Below are 18,232 nucleotides of genomic sequence, written 5' to 3' on the forward strand. Positions count from 1 at the left end.
GCATCATTGAGATTTGACTGTTTCTAGAACTATACCCCGAGGTAATGTATGGTAATGATATCTCCAGGGAATCTACTGCACCTTTGGAAACCTCAGTTACCGGAATAAAGAATTTGCTGTAAGACAGTCTAACCATATTAAATCAACACTTTTTTTTTGTTATCCTAGTTCCTTCCAAACATGTAATGTCTTGATGTCTTTCACTATGCATAATATTATGTGTACTGGAACTGGAGAGTTACTTTCAGGAGATATCTTGGTACCTTCTCCAATGTACATATGTGTTTTTGTAAAATTGTTAATTTTAGTGTAAATGAAATGAAGAGAAAATGATACTGGCTAAAGTCAGGCTTGGTGTCAGCAGCTTTGCCTACAGTACTGGGCCTCTCTTAACAAGTAAGTAGTTTATTTATTTATTTCTACTGTTACATGTCAAAGACAACAAAAACTAAAGGAGTAGTTCCTGAATCTATAACTAAAGAAAAAAAAATAAAGAACAATAATATACAGTATTTGAGTAATTGCAAAAATACCAGTCAAAATGATTGCAACACATATAAAAGTTAAGGGGACTCTTTAAGAAAATATAATTTGAAACTACTTACTCTTTAAGAAACTGCAAGCAATATATTAGTTTATAGTTATAATAATTGAATAGTCAAATTCAAATAGCAGTATTTGATTAAGGGGAGACACAAGTACTAAAAATGTATTACTGAAGAGTATTTTGTTACTTTAATTCAAAGAGGCTCAGAAAACATATTTTATGCAAACTAGATTTAATATACAGAATACTGTCAGAAAACAAGAGGCGTACAGTCTCCTGTTTAAATGATTGTTCAGTGTTTATTTAGGCATTTACTTGATGATCTGTTATTTTATATTAAAAAGGGAAAAACAATCTGGCAGGTGAAATTTGTTGTATAATAATGCTAAATAAAGTGAGACTTGACATCAAACATAATTAAATGAAGATGAATCCAATTATTTTTTGTTAGTGCTGTCTTTTGAGTAATTCCTCAAAGTAGCGTGAAACACTCACAGCTTCAAAGGTGTAATGGGCAGTAAATAGTTTCCAAATGGAGGCTAATTCCTTGAAGGCCAGCTGACCTGTGCCAGAGCCAATCACATACTGTAATGTGCTGCTGGAGCGACACTCCTAGAATCCCTCAAGGACTTACATCAATTTGGCCCTGTTACATGTAGTTGTGTGTTTTGCAGAATGTAGCTTTTGAATGCTGTTCACAGTTACTACTGATATAAAACGGTGCAGCTAAGGAATTGATCATATTGGAAGGATGTTTTTCTGTTGTTTAACATGTATGATTTCCTTAGCTGATACAATTGTCTTCAAAAAGTTTGCTATCTTAAACAGGATATGTCTTCACATCAGTAATTGGACATTCAATACATGTGCTCACATATTAAACCCCTGAAACAGTGATGGTTCAGACCAAGTAATTAATGCATGCTGTATATCTGTTTTAGTGAAATCTCAGTCTCAAAGTTGGAAATGAAAGGAGCACAAGTCAGTGGCAAGGGGCTTCATGTTCATACAAAATACATGTCATGATCATAAGAAATTAAACAGTCATGTATGTTCAACTTACACACTGTTTGGTCTATTCATTTGATCTAAACTGTGGCAGACCTATATATGTCCTTTAAAACACTTGAAATGACACTTCCTGGCATATGTTTATAGACAGAAATGAGCTGAAGAGATTCACAAGCATTGTTAGATGCCTGGTTTCCATAACCTTGGTAGACAGGTTATAATTATCTCAGCTGCAGCTTTAATATTTGGTATGGTTTAGATTAATGATCACAGGTCTAATATTTGTGTTGCAATAATTGTATGAATAAAAGCAGGGTTGAATCAGATACTGTATAGGCCATACATTTTTCAGGTTCTGCTGCAAAAGTCTACATGTTAACACTGAGCATCTCCCAAGCACGTATCTGGTCAGATAATTGTAAAGTCTATAAAGCACAGATGCATCTTTTAATTTGAACCTTGTTTCTTGACTGTTTAGTTTAATCTGGTTAATTGAATGTTTCAATAATTCTAAGAAGATTAACATTTAGCTATGTGTCATTTTAGGGTCAGGGTTAACTAAGGCCAATTATCTATTTGTCAGATATATAAAGCACTCATCTAATTTCTTTTTATTGAAATGGATTGCCTTGTAAAAACAGCACCCAGATGGCTGATGAGATTTTTTTTCTTTGTATGGAAAGAAGTTAAACAGATGTTGTTTAAAGAAACTGGATAATGGAGGATTATATTAAAACCAAGGTCTTCTAATTTAAAAGCCTGGTATTCCTAGTTCTAACTCACAGGTTTCATTAAATAAGGGCTTTTCACCAATACTAGCAACTGGGTTCAAAATCCAGCTTCTTCTCTTTCAGCCCGCCTGGTTACAATTAAATAGTCAGCCTGTCTATTTTGTAACCAGAATCAATTTCAGTTATCTGAAGTCTTTATACAACTATCTATACAGGTAGTAGGTCTGACACGTTTCAAGTTTGCATCACCTTTTTTTTTTTTTTTTTAAATATAAATATATAGGTCCTAGAAAAAAAAAACCTATATGTACATAATTTAGATTTTTTTTTTTATTTAACATCATGTAATCAAAGATACTACACAATTATATTACAAAATCTGCTGGATGCTATAATAGTAGTACAGTATTTCATGTTAGATTTCAAAATGTTACATTTTTTAATTAGTGCGAGTTTTTCGTTAAGTATATGGAACTCTATAGAGTGGTATGTAATTCAATATGTTAATGTAACATTATTCTGCAGGTTTCCTTTGACTTTATGAAACAAAATTAGTTAATTCTATAGGGTGATACAAAACTTTGCCTATAGTTGTAAACTTTAAATGTATTGCACAACCTGAATTAAAACCTGGATTGTATCACAGTACTCAATTTAAATGGTGCAATTTATATTTTGTATAGATTTGTGTAGGTTACATTATTTAAACAAATAATGCCAGGACTTTAGTAGGTCATGTTTAGAAAATCAGCATTTCAATGTTCCTTTCCAAAACGTAGTGTCAGATTGAATATAGATTTTAACTGTAGTGTCACAGTTCAAGTTAAATAGCTTGGGAGGTAGCAGAGCCAAAGAAAACATTGCTTGAGCAGGTGTTTAAAGCTTAAGGAGTGTAATTTAGCTGAGTGTGTGATTGCATGTTTTGATCTCCTAAATCTTCTTATAATGATAAGCGGTATCTTTTAGTGCTACACTATCTACTGCTACTGGTAAGGGATTATGGGTGAAAAACAGAATTGGCTGTTTTAAATATTTTTTTTAATGTTATCGCAATTTAATTGTGCATATTTGTTTATTTTTTCGATGAAAGACAGACCATGATAAGTATATTTATGCAATGTAATATTATTATTATTATTATTATTATTATTATTATTATTATTATTATTATTATTATTATTATTATTATTTAAAAAGTGCATTTATTTGGGAGCCATGCTAGTTTTTTTTTTTTTTTCTCATATAAATAATTTATCAAAAATAAAATCTTTCATGGCTCTCAAACAAGATTCTTAAACATTTTACCAATACAGTAGTGGCAGTTTTCTGTAAAACACACTTCGCTTTCCATTTTTTTAACTGTCTATATTTTAAAACTATTCACTGTTCCATTATTTTTTAATCTCTTAAAACCCATTGTGTCTTTTTAAATGATCCATTTCCTTAAAGATCCAAAATTTATACATTAAAAAGAGATGATTGATTGCATAACCTTGATACTCAAAGTGGCTGTGTTTTATTGATCTATGTGGAGGAGGTATTTAGATCTGCAATTGATCAGCTCAATTAAATAGATCTGATCTTTGTTTGCAATAAAATGGTCTTGAATAAATTCGTCTTTCAGGAATGAACCCCTCCCCTCCACGACAAACAATATTTCCTTTGTAACCCTACCACTGCCTAGAGATTCAACCCACTAATGTACAAACAGCAGATGCTATATTAGATTTCAATAGATCTCCTAGGCTAAATTTTTTTTTTTAAAAAAGACAAAAAAACATATATTGGCAAATTGACTGAAAGGATGTAAACACAAACATTGAAACACACGCAAGTGTAGGTTATACTGGAGAGGCTTGTCTGTTTTAGTCTTACTCTCATTATTACTTTATAGATAAGTATGTGTTTCTTTCCACAGAGTATGACATGTCTTTGCAATTAGAGCCCAGCTACAGCCCAAGAGTAGGTAGCCAGATTGATCAGTAATTGGAGGGTTTACCTTGTGCCCTTTCATTATGTAATTAATTAATCTAAGAAAAAACTGAAACAGATGGCACTTAAGTAATCCCGAGAAATAAGTAACCAAAGATGTGTGTGTGTGAAGTTTTTCAATTATTTACAACATAAAAATAAATTAAGGCTGTGAACTTGCAACATACCACCCACTCAATTGGAAATCTCTCTGAAAACAAGGCATTTATAAAACCTAAATCCCAATTCTCTGGGAAAGACCTGCAAGATGCTGTGAAGTTCTTCTGTGATTTAAAGCCTTCATTATGACACAGATACAGAACTTGGCTTCAGGGTACATTTTATTTATGGTAGCTTTAATAATTTCCATCCTAAATACTGTACATGTTTGATCCAAACAACCAAAACAGTCAAAATAAATTAAAGCCCTCATGCCACACAAAAACATACGTGTGTAAACATGTTCTAATACAGACATTTAGAATAATTTATTGGTATTTAAATATATGCCAATATATTCAATTGAATTCATGACAGACCTAAGAAATGGATAAAATGCTATGCCCAGCACTGTTGTTTTTCAGTACATTTACACACAATGACAAATATTCATTTTTTAAATTTAGAAAGGAAGAGATACTTAGAGCATATTAGATAATATGGTCAAGCGTATTTTGTTTTTCACCTCTTTATATAACAAATTTGATCAAGGAAAGTGGAAATGAAGACTATAATTGTATTAAATCTTCCAGTATGGATTGTGTTTTTAGAAAATATGTATTTAAATAATTACTCAGTTTTAGAGGTACTGTGGTCAGCAACAACACAGCTCAAGCCCATACAGTATTTCTGTATAGAAAGTTCACAAAATGACTGTTTTGATTTTCAATATACTCTGGACTTTACAAAAAGTTTTTTTGTTTTTTTTAGCAGTTGTGTTTGCCTTGGGGAAGTACCAGTAACTGTTAACACAGTTTAATGTCTCTGTTGCTTAAATGGAAAATAGTCAGCTTATGTAATTGCTTTTGTAACTGATAATGGATTGCTCTTGTTTGTCCATTTTGGTTCCTGTCTCTCCATTTTCACTAGGTTTCGGATGTAAAATGGCCAGTTTGTGAGAGATGACTGGAAATGACAACTAAATGCCTGAAACATCCAAAGACACAAGACTGTGCATGATTGTGAGTCTTACAAGGTCAGGGCCTTGTTGGATCTCCAGATCAGGTCCAATCATTCCTAATTCGAATACAAGACCTGTCTGCCCAATGTTTTCTTCCTCAAACTTTGTAAGCTCAGCTTTGCCAGACAGAACGTATATTAGAGATGGCAGATGTGTACACGTTAGGATGGCTGACTGTTCTTTTTCACTTTGTGTCACCAGGGTAGCTTTCAAAGGTTTCAGCTACCTCTTTCTGAGGAGCTCATTTTTGTGGCACTGCTGTCAGTTTGCTCTGTGTTTAAGGCAAGATCCTTGGCAAACTGCGCAAAGCGGCAGTCCTGACATGTTCTGCGGTCTGACAGGGAATATGTTTAAGAAATTGGCAAGCTGATGGCAACTGAATAAGTGGGACACCCAGTGGCAGTAACAATAAAAAAGCAGCTTATATACAGCATTGTTATCAAACTACAGGGTTTAATATCCAGGGAACAGTCATGAGTTCATGAGATTCATATATAACATCGAGCAACATGGGTAGAACATCCATTAAATCTATTAAAATGCATTTTTATCCCCTTTGTTTTAAGGATGAGACTGCTAGGATTTATGAAAACGAGAACCTAAAGAGTGACTCGCAGTAAAAAAATTAGATGTTTGTAGTTAATGGCATTGGATGTGTTAAACAGTATGTTTGTTGGTGTGTTGATATACATAAATAAATAAAGCTAGAAAAAAAATATTCTGAATGCACACGATATCTTAATATTAATATATTATGTTAATGTGTTATATTTAAAATGAATGTGTTTGTTGTAAGAATTCAAGACAAGTAAGTAATTATTTACATACTGCTAATGTCTGATTAAAACAGCCATGTGTTGTATATACCTTTAAAATCTGTATAAATAATCCAAGTGTGTCAAAATGCAAAGTTTATATAACCATAATACAAAGCTTTTTATGTTTGTTTTTCGGGGGTGGGGGCGTGGAAACCTTAACTCTCTAAAACATGTCTTATGATGAAGTAATCTCTAAATACAAGTAAGACAACTGAAAACCTCAGTTTAAAATGTTTGAATGCATTTACTGGAACAAACAGTACTTGTCCTGGCATTTTGAGATGCGCATTAATTAAAAGTTTTTAATGTTAGAAACATCTTTTGCCTCTTACATTGCTAAGCAGTTTGTTTATAATGAGATGATCGATTTGTCATCCTTTTAAATCTGTTTTATAAAAAGCAATTTAAATTAATTCAATAATCACAACTTACTGAGAATGCATTATGTTTAGTGGCCGATCTATCTTAATTGCTTGGCAGAGTAATTATAATTATGAACTGTAGCTGCACCACTATATACTGTAGGTTAGCTACAACCAAATACTATACGTATAACTGTATTGTTCTGATTTAACCTTAATCGTTAATCAGGTATTTAAACAAACTTTACTTTTAACAAAATGGTTAAATGAGTACAGGACAGGAATAAAACATACATGTGTGATAAACTATCAGAAAACAGAATTTCCCTTAGACCACAAATGGGATACTCGGCACAATAAACAGCTTTTGCCTCATAACATGCGTGAATGAGAATGTTTACAATGAAATGGTAGATCTAGTCATCCTTTTGAACCTCTGTAAAATGGGATTAATTCAATAATGATAACTTATTGAGAATGCTATGTTTCCAGTGCAGCTTTAGCATGATTGCTTAGCAGAGAGTAATTCAAAGACCACCTGTTCTGAGGGTCTCTAGGTAGATGAATATTGGCATTCACGATCATGAAAACTTTGTCACACTTTGGTGTCTATTCTCAAACTTTACTAGCATGATAGAGGTACAACTTGAACACAGGTATGTTGAACTAAATTGTCCTAACCCTCTACCAGTAAAAACAAACTTGCTGTTTATAAGTTAGACGATAAATTTAGCAATCTTTGACTAAATTCGGTTGAGTCTAATACAGATTGGCATACAAAGTTTCTATGAAATTACTATTATTATTAATGTTTCACATAACACAAGTGGAATTTGTACATGAATAAAATTATTATTTTAACAACTATAACAAAACTATTGTTTACTGTTTTTTTGTAATGACAACCAAATGGGTATGGCTTATAACCAGTTATATATATATATATATATATATATATATATATATATATATATATATATATATATATATATATAATATATATATATATATATATACCGTCCTGTATATTATTCTGCTTATTGTATTTGACTCTGCAGTGACACTAGCTAAAAATGCCACAGTTTTACATAGCGGGTAAAATGGCTGCTAGTTTGACATACTGTTGTGATTTGCAAACCAGATTTAACATAGCAAGTTAAAAGTTTACCTGGAGAAACCAGAGGCAAGCTACAGTATACCAGTACTAGTCCTGCAAAAAGGGTGAAAACCTATTTTTTAAAACCATCTCAAACTTTTGAAAATTACAAGAAATTTTCAGGTTCAATACTGGAATTTATAACCACAAAATTTATATATATATATATATATATATATATATATATATATATATATATATATATATATATATATATATAGTATATAAGTACATATTTACGTAGCAAAAAAAAAAAAAAAACTTTTTAGCTGGATCTGAACTTTCTTTTTCCCAGCTCCTTGGCAGAAGTGCTCTGTATATCACTAGCCCACCTTATCTAATTTCATTAATGCAATCTTGTGTCCATCCCTTGTCAGTTTAATGGCCATTATTTGTGGCTCCCTTCAAATAAAGCAGCGGCTGTAAATTGCAGTCCACGGAAATTGAGATATAAATGCCAGCCTGCATTACGATATAATATCTATTCTTTTAATTAAGTGAAAGCAATTGTGACATTTATTGGATTGCAAGTTACTTGTTAATGGCAGTGAATGGTAAAGGGGGAAAAAATCATTGCTTATTTTACATCAATAATTTGTAGACCTTTTGCTAATGATTATTCATTATTCTCCCAGTGTGGCTGTCATGTTTGTTAAAGCACACTGAATATAAAAATTAGGGATGCTATGTCCCTTTTACTGCATAGCTAATACGTGGCGTTTGGAAGACCCAGCTCACTGTATGTCATTGCTAGCTGTTAATAGTAGTCAGCATGACATGTTTATATGTATAAAACAAATACACATTTTACTAGGGTGCCATGGCATTCTACACACATGTAGAGTGAACTACATCCAGCACATTGTTTATCTTTTCCTTCTATAAAATGAAAACATGTTAGAATGTTCCAGAACTTTTAAAATTGTGTTTCCAAGTTGTTTCCTACTAGGTTTCATAATGAAAATGGCAGAATATATAAATTAACATTTACCTTTTTTTTTTTTTTTTTTTAATTGGCATTCATCTTCCCCATCTTATCACAGCGGGAGATATCACCAGCAGAAGGCAGAAGACAAAGGGGTAGATGTACTAAGATGGGCCAGTCGCAGCGCAAACATACCGCAAGTTGTGCGACATTTTCTCAAATAAAGTAGCAGCAGTTGAGTTGTGGTTTGCTGCAGCAGAGGGTGCCCGTAGGATAACGTCTACACATGCAAGACTGCAAGAGTCACAATGACATGTAAAAATTTAAATCTGTATAGTAGGCCTATATAGTACAGCAGTAAAATCAAATAAATACCTTGCACACTTTTTACTGAATTTTAGCCTACTGGTAACACAATAAATCATGCTGCTGCATTGTAAACATTGGTGTACAATGTGAATAAAAGATTATTTTCAATTGAAACTAAATGATTTAATTTTATTTTGGTTATTATTATTTTTAACTTGGTCTGCTTAGTAGTCTAGACAGTTAACACACAATATATCATGGTCCTACACAGATGTTCAGAATGAGCTGGAGGGGTTAGTGGCACGTGTGTGCCGTCTATTGCTCCCAACACGCTGGGAAAACCAGAACTCTCATAGAAATTTGTTTTCAAGGCTTGTAAATATACCGTACCCTGACTTCAGTGAAAATTAGGTACTTGTGTGTTCATCTCAAAAATACATTGAGCATAACTGGCACAACACATGAGAAAAAGCGGACTGGGAAATGCCAGCAACATTTGCAACTGTTTAAAACATGCTTTCAAAAGTTCTTAACAAATAGATGCAATTGTAAATGTAGCAATTGCCCACAGGTTTAGTACATCTCATTATAATATTGTTGAGCCCTCATTTGCACCCTGTTTTTGCAAATTTCTGCAGGAATGCCCAGAAGTACATATTCATTTAAGGCTAATGTGCAGATAAGAACTGCGGCTGCAAAGCATTTGTTAAAATGATGATAACAGCGTTGCATCTGTTTAGTACATTTCATGCTACATTTCCCACTGGTTTGCAACGATTGCAACAGACACAACACTTCAGTACATCTACCCCAAATTGTTCTATGACTTAGATTTTATATTTGTTATACTCCTTCAATGTCTAAGTTATTTTTGTAACATATTCTTTTGAATCCAGAAAAGTAAACTGGATTCCTGTAGAGCAATTGGGGAATGAGTAAATCCTATTTTTAAGGAGGCACAAGATATTAACGCCATCTTATATTTCTCCTAATGTCTTAGCTGAACTGTATTTCTAAAAGCATATACTAAAGCCATGAATAGTAATTGGTTGTAAGTGATGGTGATGGTGGAGTTTTGTGAAGCACAACGGATCTGATTTGCTTTAAAAGGTAAAACAAAGAAAACAAAATATGTATTTAAGTGCTACTAATCAGTCAATAAAAAAGTTGTTATGTACTGCATCGCCAACATTTTTATTTAAAAAAATGTTATTTTTCAAATTGCATTTTTATCAGCTTATTTTGAACTTCATGTTTGTGTTTTTGCAGTCTATAGGTATCACAAACAAAATTCCTTATCACAGTTTAAATGATGGATTTCAAACAAGAGTCTTAATACACCTGCTTCCTATTTGAAAACAAGCTCCTTTCAACTGGATACACCTTACTTGGCTATCATATTCCAAGCTTTAATAACCATGTGACATTATCAGAGGCATTACTTAATGATACTGACAGACCAGACCAGGGCCACCTCATGTCATTCTTTAATAACCATGTGACATTATCAGAGGCATTACATAACGATACTGACAGACCAGACCAGGTCCACCTTGTGTCATTCTTTGAAACATATACAGGACCTGGTGTGTGCCCAAGGCCACTTGCCATCACTAAGCTTAAATTAGCAACCAGGCAGGCCTCCTTCAAGACATCTCCGAAACCAGCTGTGCGAGGACCTGTCACCTTCTTGTCAGCGAAAGTTTTCTTTCGAAAGAACTTTCATCAACCCCTTCATTCATCAAGTAACAGGAATGTCAGTTGAAGAGGCAGCTGTAGTTGTTTGTGATGACTTGTCTCAAATCAGAGTCCGCTGCCCCTGTCACTGGAAGCCTCATCCCGCGGCTATAACTGTCACTGATCATGTTTGGAGCTGTACACTGTGGTATCACGTTAGAGAAGAACTCAGATGGGACAGCAGATCAAAAAGGGAGGGGACAGACGGATTCTACAAGCTAAACCTAAACAGCTACAGGCGCTCATACAGTTAAAGCTATACAGTGTGGACTTCTTTAGCGGGTCACCTGTAATTTTTTGGCAAGTCAGTATTTTTGTATTTGCTTTTATTTTAGAAACAAATGATTTTATTACAAAAATACAAAGAACATATATCTGAATCACAGAATTTTGTTCAAACAGCATATGGTAATAGTAACTACAGTGTAACTATGTGTAGCTGTATTTTGAAGGTTATATAATGTTTGGATGATTGTTTGTTTCGATGGAAGCTTGTGGAAATGTGTATACGGCTTCATAATTTCACAGGAAACAGACACCAGACCTTTTCTACAAAACATGCCAAAAACCCACCTAGCTATTAATGGTCCAATAAGCATAATAATTTGTGTGATTTTTTCACTTAACATGGCCCAAGAATGGATCATCTGTCATCTTAGTACATTGTATTTTATTATTGGACTACAGTGTATAGTTTGCAATACATTATTTTTCGTATCGGACACAGATACAGTACAGTACTGTGTGCCTTGTGGCTATTCTATAGGCTTCCTGGTTCTGTAAATGGAATGCATTAGATAATGGAATTAGCCAGTAGTCAGAGGATTTAAAAAAGCTTTTATTTTCCAACTCAGAATGATCCACGGTTGTTTTAAGAAATTATGATGTTACTTTTCCTTGTTCAACTTTAATCTGTTTGCAAAAAACTACAACTAATTTCAGTTGGCCCTATCTGGAAAGGCAATGCTGCCACCCAGTGGTTTAATTAAAACACTCTTTATAAAATGTGAATGCCTTGATAATTAGTCAGTTGGCCTCTTTGAGTGTCTGTTGTGGACAGAAAAAGTTTGAAACTTAGTACTTCCGCCTAAAAAAAGGAGAATACACAGCGACACACAACATGTCTTGATACATGGCATCCTTCACACTGCTCTAAAAAAAAAAGAAAAAAAAAGAAAACAACAGCACACAACAGCATTGAAAGGACTTTTAAATGTAAATAAACAATTCATCTTATTCACTGGCACTTATGACAAGTGTAAATATTCAATTCACTTTAAGCTTCACATTAAAAGTGAATTATGTACACCTACATCTACACAAATTGGGCTAAATATGTTGGTATGCAAATAATACATTCTTGTGATATAGTTAACATAGCATGCTTTAATCCATAAAATGAGTTCTGCTACTTCGAATCTTTGGCATCTCAAGTTTCAGGTCTACTGCTGTGACCTATGTGCAGGGAGACAAACTTTAAGACTTGGCATGGGTTTCAATAACTAGAATAAACGAGTGTCAAGCAGTTTTAAATGTATGGAAAATTGAATTTTACACCACTCCTAGTTAATTAGCCAGTGTCTCATATTGCAAATTTACTGCTAATATCTTATACCAGACACCCAAGCCTCATAGCTGTATTAATCAAGCGTGAACTCTCCTTGCCCTTTGATCAAGAATGACCCAGGTTAATAAATTCATCATTATCAGTAACAGATCAAAATGTTTTGAGCGCTCAGCAATAAAAGGATTAATTCTTGAAATATAATCTTTTTTTTTTTCCTTAAATCTAAGAATGGTGCATTCTATTCAATTAATGAAGGATATTTCAAGGAAGAATTGAAAACTCACACCCTAATTTACATTTGTATGGTTAACGGGGGGAGGTAGTAGTTAAATAGCTGAGTCAATTTTACCTTTGGTGTGAGGCTACCAGCAAATTAAGAAGTTACTGGAGGCCCCCCCCCCCCACACACACACACACATATATATATATATATATATATATATATATATATATATATATATATATATATATATATATATATATATATATATACACACTGTAATTTACTGTCTTACTGTAAATTAGAAACATATTAAAAGTTAATATAAGGTTGGTATGTGAGGTCCATGTGAACCATGTAGATTGAATGAGAAAAGACTACAGAAACCACAATGTGTGGCTCCCCATCACAGCCCACATCAATCCATTCCTCCAGTGCTTGATTACTAAGTGTATAATGTGCTTATGAATTTGCTACTAAAGCCAATAACCATTTTAAGCATATGAGGCATCTTCAACTGGCGAAAGCAAAACTGCATTTCTACAGTACTTTTAAAAGATGATTCTGGCTTCATGCAATTTCTTAGCCTGTGCACATCTGTAGAAGCATCTTTCCGTTTTACTGTATTTACGACGATGACTCTCAGATATCCCTGTGCCTGTATATATTGCACTAAAGAAAATCAAGCAGGTGCTTTCAATATGCATTCATTTGAACTATGTGTTGGAAGAAACGTTTAAAGGGAGCTGAGGAGCTGGCTCACAGTATGGAAACGTTACAGGCTGCTGTTCTGTTTGAATCTTAGCAAATTTTGAGAAGCCTATGTTTCATAATGACATGAGAAAAAAGGCATTCAGACATCACAGCATTTGGAACAATAAGAACTTTTGTGTTTCCCTGTATGCATGAACTGTATAGCGCTATTCCAACAAGTCAAGGAGGTTTCATAGGCTATTTAAAGTGAAAAAAGGGATTCACCCAAAGCTTGTTACACATTTACAATATGTAGTGCATGACTGACAACAAGGACTTTTCAGAAAGGGTAAAAGCAGCGCGGTTTTTATAAGGGGGTCTATCAGTTGCACTCGTCTCTTTACTCTACTTCATAATTGAACAGGAAGAGCTGATGTAAACCATGTCGCATGACCGCGGTAGCTGGATTTTAAGCAGCATGTTGCTGAGAATAGCCTCATTAAAAAAGTGCAATAGTTTGACAAACAAACATGACTGTTCATGTATCATAAATGTGTGACTTGGTAGTAGCAATACATGGGTATAGCAACATGTAATAGTGTTGCATGTGTAGGAAGACCAGTCCCTGTAGGTGTATATAGCTGTGGAGCCTGATTTAGAACCTGTATATAAAGCTTAAGAAATGTAACTTCGCACCTGTATTGACAGTACCTTCTTGCTTTAGCAGCGACCCCCTTTCTCCCCTATCTGTTTAACACAGTTCATTGATTACTGCCACGCTTCCATTGGCAGAACTAATTTATTTATGAACTTGTCATTCCAAATCATTGATTAAGATGTCCTTCATTAAGGATTTAATTATACCCCAAGATAAAAGATTTGTTAATTATTGTCTTTTTATCTAATTGAGGCGTTGTGCTACAGGAGAGAAGTTCAGAGGTTTCACGACTATTGCCCTTGAAGCCATTTGGTTCTAGATGAGAATTTAATTAGAAAAATAAATTGAATACATGCAAGGGTCTTCAAATACCTTCAAGGAGTCACTGGAAGAGTGACTGTTCAATAGTTCAAGTCCTAGGTAAATCTTTTTAACCTTTGCTGTCTTAGAGTTTTTAACTATCACTTGTATTGCGTGACTACTCTATTTTTCTATACACTAAAAGGCACAGTTAGACCGTTGTTGTAGTTTAAAGGGCATAGTGTGAGTTATTGGGGATAAGTGCTGAACATCAACATTTTAAAGCCTGTTATTTACTATAGTTGACAGACTTGTATATTAGTTTCCTGTCACTGGTTCTTTCAGAGTTCAGAAAACACAAGTAATTATTGTTTAGTCTGATTTAATTCCTAATGTTTTGAAATATGTATATATGAGTCTTATTGTATCTTATTGTATTGAAAAGAATGTTTTATAAAACCTAGAACAGAATATACTTTAAAGTGCTGAAAATGGATGTATGACATTTCCTTAAAGGGGAACTTTGACACTCCCCATTACATTGTGTTACTGGGTGCATATTGCATACCAATATCAAATACTCTACATATTTGGAAATACAGAGCAATTAATATAACTTTTGTAACTATCGAAGATGTACTTGGTAACTCATTAGGAACTGGTTTAACTATGTATGTAATGGGTAACAAAGTACATTTCAGTAAAGGACACATACTCATAACCATGTTGCAGTAAGTAGCCATGCATTTACTACATCATACCTCACTGTGATAAAGGTGGTAATCAGAAAATATTAACGAAAGAGTCCGTATTTATACACTATGTATACCACATAAGTAATGCTAAAAAAAAAGAAAAGCATAGTTTCCAAACAATTGTTCTGCAATTGTTTGAGGTATCCTGCCACAAACATTTTTGTGACAAACACTCTTCAAAGCATTATATAAAAGCATTATGTATTTACCATAAACTACATATTTTTTATTGCATCTTATTTCAAGATATGCAAAAAAAATAATCCTCTGCAAGTAATCAATTATGTATGACAAAGGCTCCGATTTTGGCATGGTCATTTTTAGTACATTTCACTGGCAAGGTTAGGAAAAAAAACAAGAATTCATGGAAAGTTCACCAAACAATGTAGTTTTAGCTAAATCACCATAAACAAACGTTTTTAAATAGTACACCAAAACCAATACTATAAAGACTATTGCTTTTGACTGCTGACAAGTTTAAATGCTACTTTAGATTACAAAACTTACAGTACATACTTCCGACATACATCATTTCTGGTCAGTTGAGGGTTTCCGACCCTGTGCGAAAAGTCGGAAGTAATTTAAAATCTTGCAATTTGCGTCTTTTTTGGAAAGGCATACAGCCTCAACAAATCGTCAAACCTTTCATCTGTCATTCTCTCACTGTCACATACATGCACCTCTCTAAATAATGTTTGCAAATTCTCCCTTTCGGGTTCTCTGCTGGTTGAGAGGACGGAGTAACAACGTCGTGTTTGATTTTTTCAAATCCAGAAGTGGCAGCAGGTTTCAGGTGTGTGTGTGTTGGTGTGTCACACTGATTCAATGCTGTATTGTAACATATGTTTGAGGTGCTATTAATAGGAGTGCAGGTTTTACAAGTCAATGAAAGATGTTCATATTTAGTTATGCCTCGAGAGACTAGTTGGAATTAAAAATCCAATGGAAAATGTGATTAATTACCAATGAAAGTCCCTCCTCCTTATTTCGACTATGTGGTCGTGATGTCCTGAGGTATTGGGTCTGGTGATAAACGATTAAGAGGAAACCTTAGCTGCAGATTGAACTGAGGTGTTATTAGCCTACCCTTTAAACTGCATTCCTGTGTGGCCGAGTCTTCAGCTCTCCTAGGTTATTCCACTCCCTCACTGCTGGGAAAACATGTTCAAGTAGGGTACATTTTTATAAGGGAGAGAGTTCAAAACACACATATTCTGTAGGATTTCTTTCAATGAATTATGTATTTATACGGTATCACTTTACATAATTGCTTCTTAATTACAATGTAATAAAACAGCAATTACTCAAATGAGCAAGTAGTTACAACACAAATACTTAAATTACAGTACAAAGTAAAACACAGTAAAGACTATACATTCTACATTTATCCATTTATAAAGAGCTAGTGGCAGGTTTAATATCACACAAGAAGATTACAACTTGTTTTTATTGTAGTACAGTTTCTGCCATTAGTTTGGGTGAAGGAGGCTTGAGGCTGGCAGTGGAGGCAAAATTTGAAATACAGGAGATATAAGCCTACTTGGACTAGAAATTTGACCCAGATATCTTTGGAAGAAAGTCATTGTACTGGTCATATACAACTGCACCATCTTGGACAATCATGGGCAATCCCTAATTAACATTCAGTTCAATTTCAAATACTACAGATAATTTACATTAGAAAACACTTACAGTATTTACAGAGTTTTATTGTTGGGTAATCCTATTACAGAACATGCAAGAAACAGGATTACAGGAATATATACTAACATCTCCATGTCTACTGTTTGAGTTTGGTTCATGGAGTTTAGCCAGTTTTCTGTGATTCAAGACCAGAATCAGGATTTTCAGGATTTTTAAAATCAATGATGGCTCAGTGGTGCAGTAGGTATGTCTCTCAGCTCTAACCAGCTTTTGAGAGACTGGTATGAGTTACTGTAGCTCTGTTCAATATTGACAGACAGGTTCATCGAATCATGCTGGGCCTAGTTCACAGATAAACTACAGCCAGACTTTAATTCCAAAGCTTGGTCCAAACTTCAAGTGATATCCAAGGTGAGTTAGCTGAAAGTAATTTCTAAAATGAAGGCCACTTGGGTTCCAAATTGTAAACAAAGCCTTTTGGCTTCAGCCCAGCTCTCAACTGACAGAAGTTCTCAACCCAAAACCTTCATTGCTTATGGCATCTAATTTAGCATTCTCATCTTGGTAGGGGCAAAAGGACAGTCGGTGTCTAAAATGAGAAAATGAATCTAATACAGCAAGAAGGGGGATGTAAAGGTTAAGAATGAGACATGCAAATAGGACAGTGAAGAGGGAGTCAGTAATGTTTCTGCCTGCACTCTACCCAACCTTGACAACCCTCCATTTGCAACTCTCCTTCACTACAACTAAATCAGTCAACAAGATAGTACAGTTCTGTGTACTTCACATAAACAAAAGCATGTATGTTAGACATATTTGCTGCTGCTGCTGCTGTCAATACAAAATTTGAGTTATTCCCATAATGAAAAATGTCAGTCACCGTTACCTACATCCAACACATGTACATACAAAGTACGGCGACATATGGACTGACAAGTTCCTACATATACTCAGATTCTGATCTGACTCTTAAAATGTTACCACAATTTGATAAGCAGTTTTCTATATACAGGTAACAAAGTATAACAATCATACTGTACCTAAAGACAGAAGTCCAGGCCTTTTCTTACAGTGCTAGATTCTGATACTTCAGCCTGGTTCATCACAATTGGATGAAATTGCACCTCTCTAGATATATGTAAAACTCTAGTGCAACACACATTACGGTTGGAAGAACAGGTGGACGTCTCCACTAGACCCCCCAGCATGGATAGTAAAATATATGCTATACTGGTACTATACATATTATACTATACATTAAGGTAGACAAAACAACAAAAACATATTTTACTGGGTGGTTCAAACTCACTTTAGGTCAGGGTAAATGTGCCCTAGAGTAATGCATGAAGATGTTGTGGTTGACACCTGTGTGTAGTAAGAGAGAGTGTGACCAGTATACAAGACTGTGAATGCTATATTTCATTTTGATATTTGCTTAATCTAGTAATGGATAAGTCCAAGGGGGGTTTATACATCATCTCTCAAATACAGATAAGCATTTTGCAAGGCAAACATATTTCAAAAAAGATATTTCAATCATTTAATGTACTTTTATTAAAGCACTGCTTTTTCAGCCATTTACGTTAAGTGGTGTAATCTCCCTGTATTTTGGTCTGTGCGACAGCAATCACACTTAATAATGCTAATG

This window comes from Polyodon spathula, chromosome 13, assembly GCF_017654505.1.
Source record: "Polyodon spathula isolate WHYD16114869_AA chromosome 13, ASM1765450v1, whole genome shotgun sequence".
NCBI lineage: Eukaryota > Metazoa > Chordata > Actinopteri > Acipenseriformes > Polyodontidae > Polyodon > Polyodon spathula.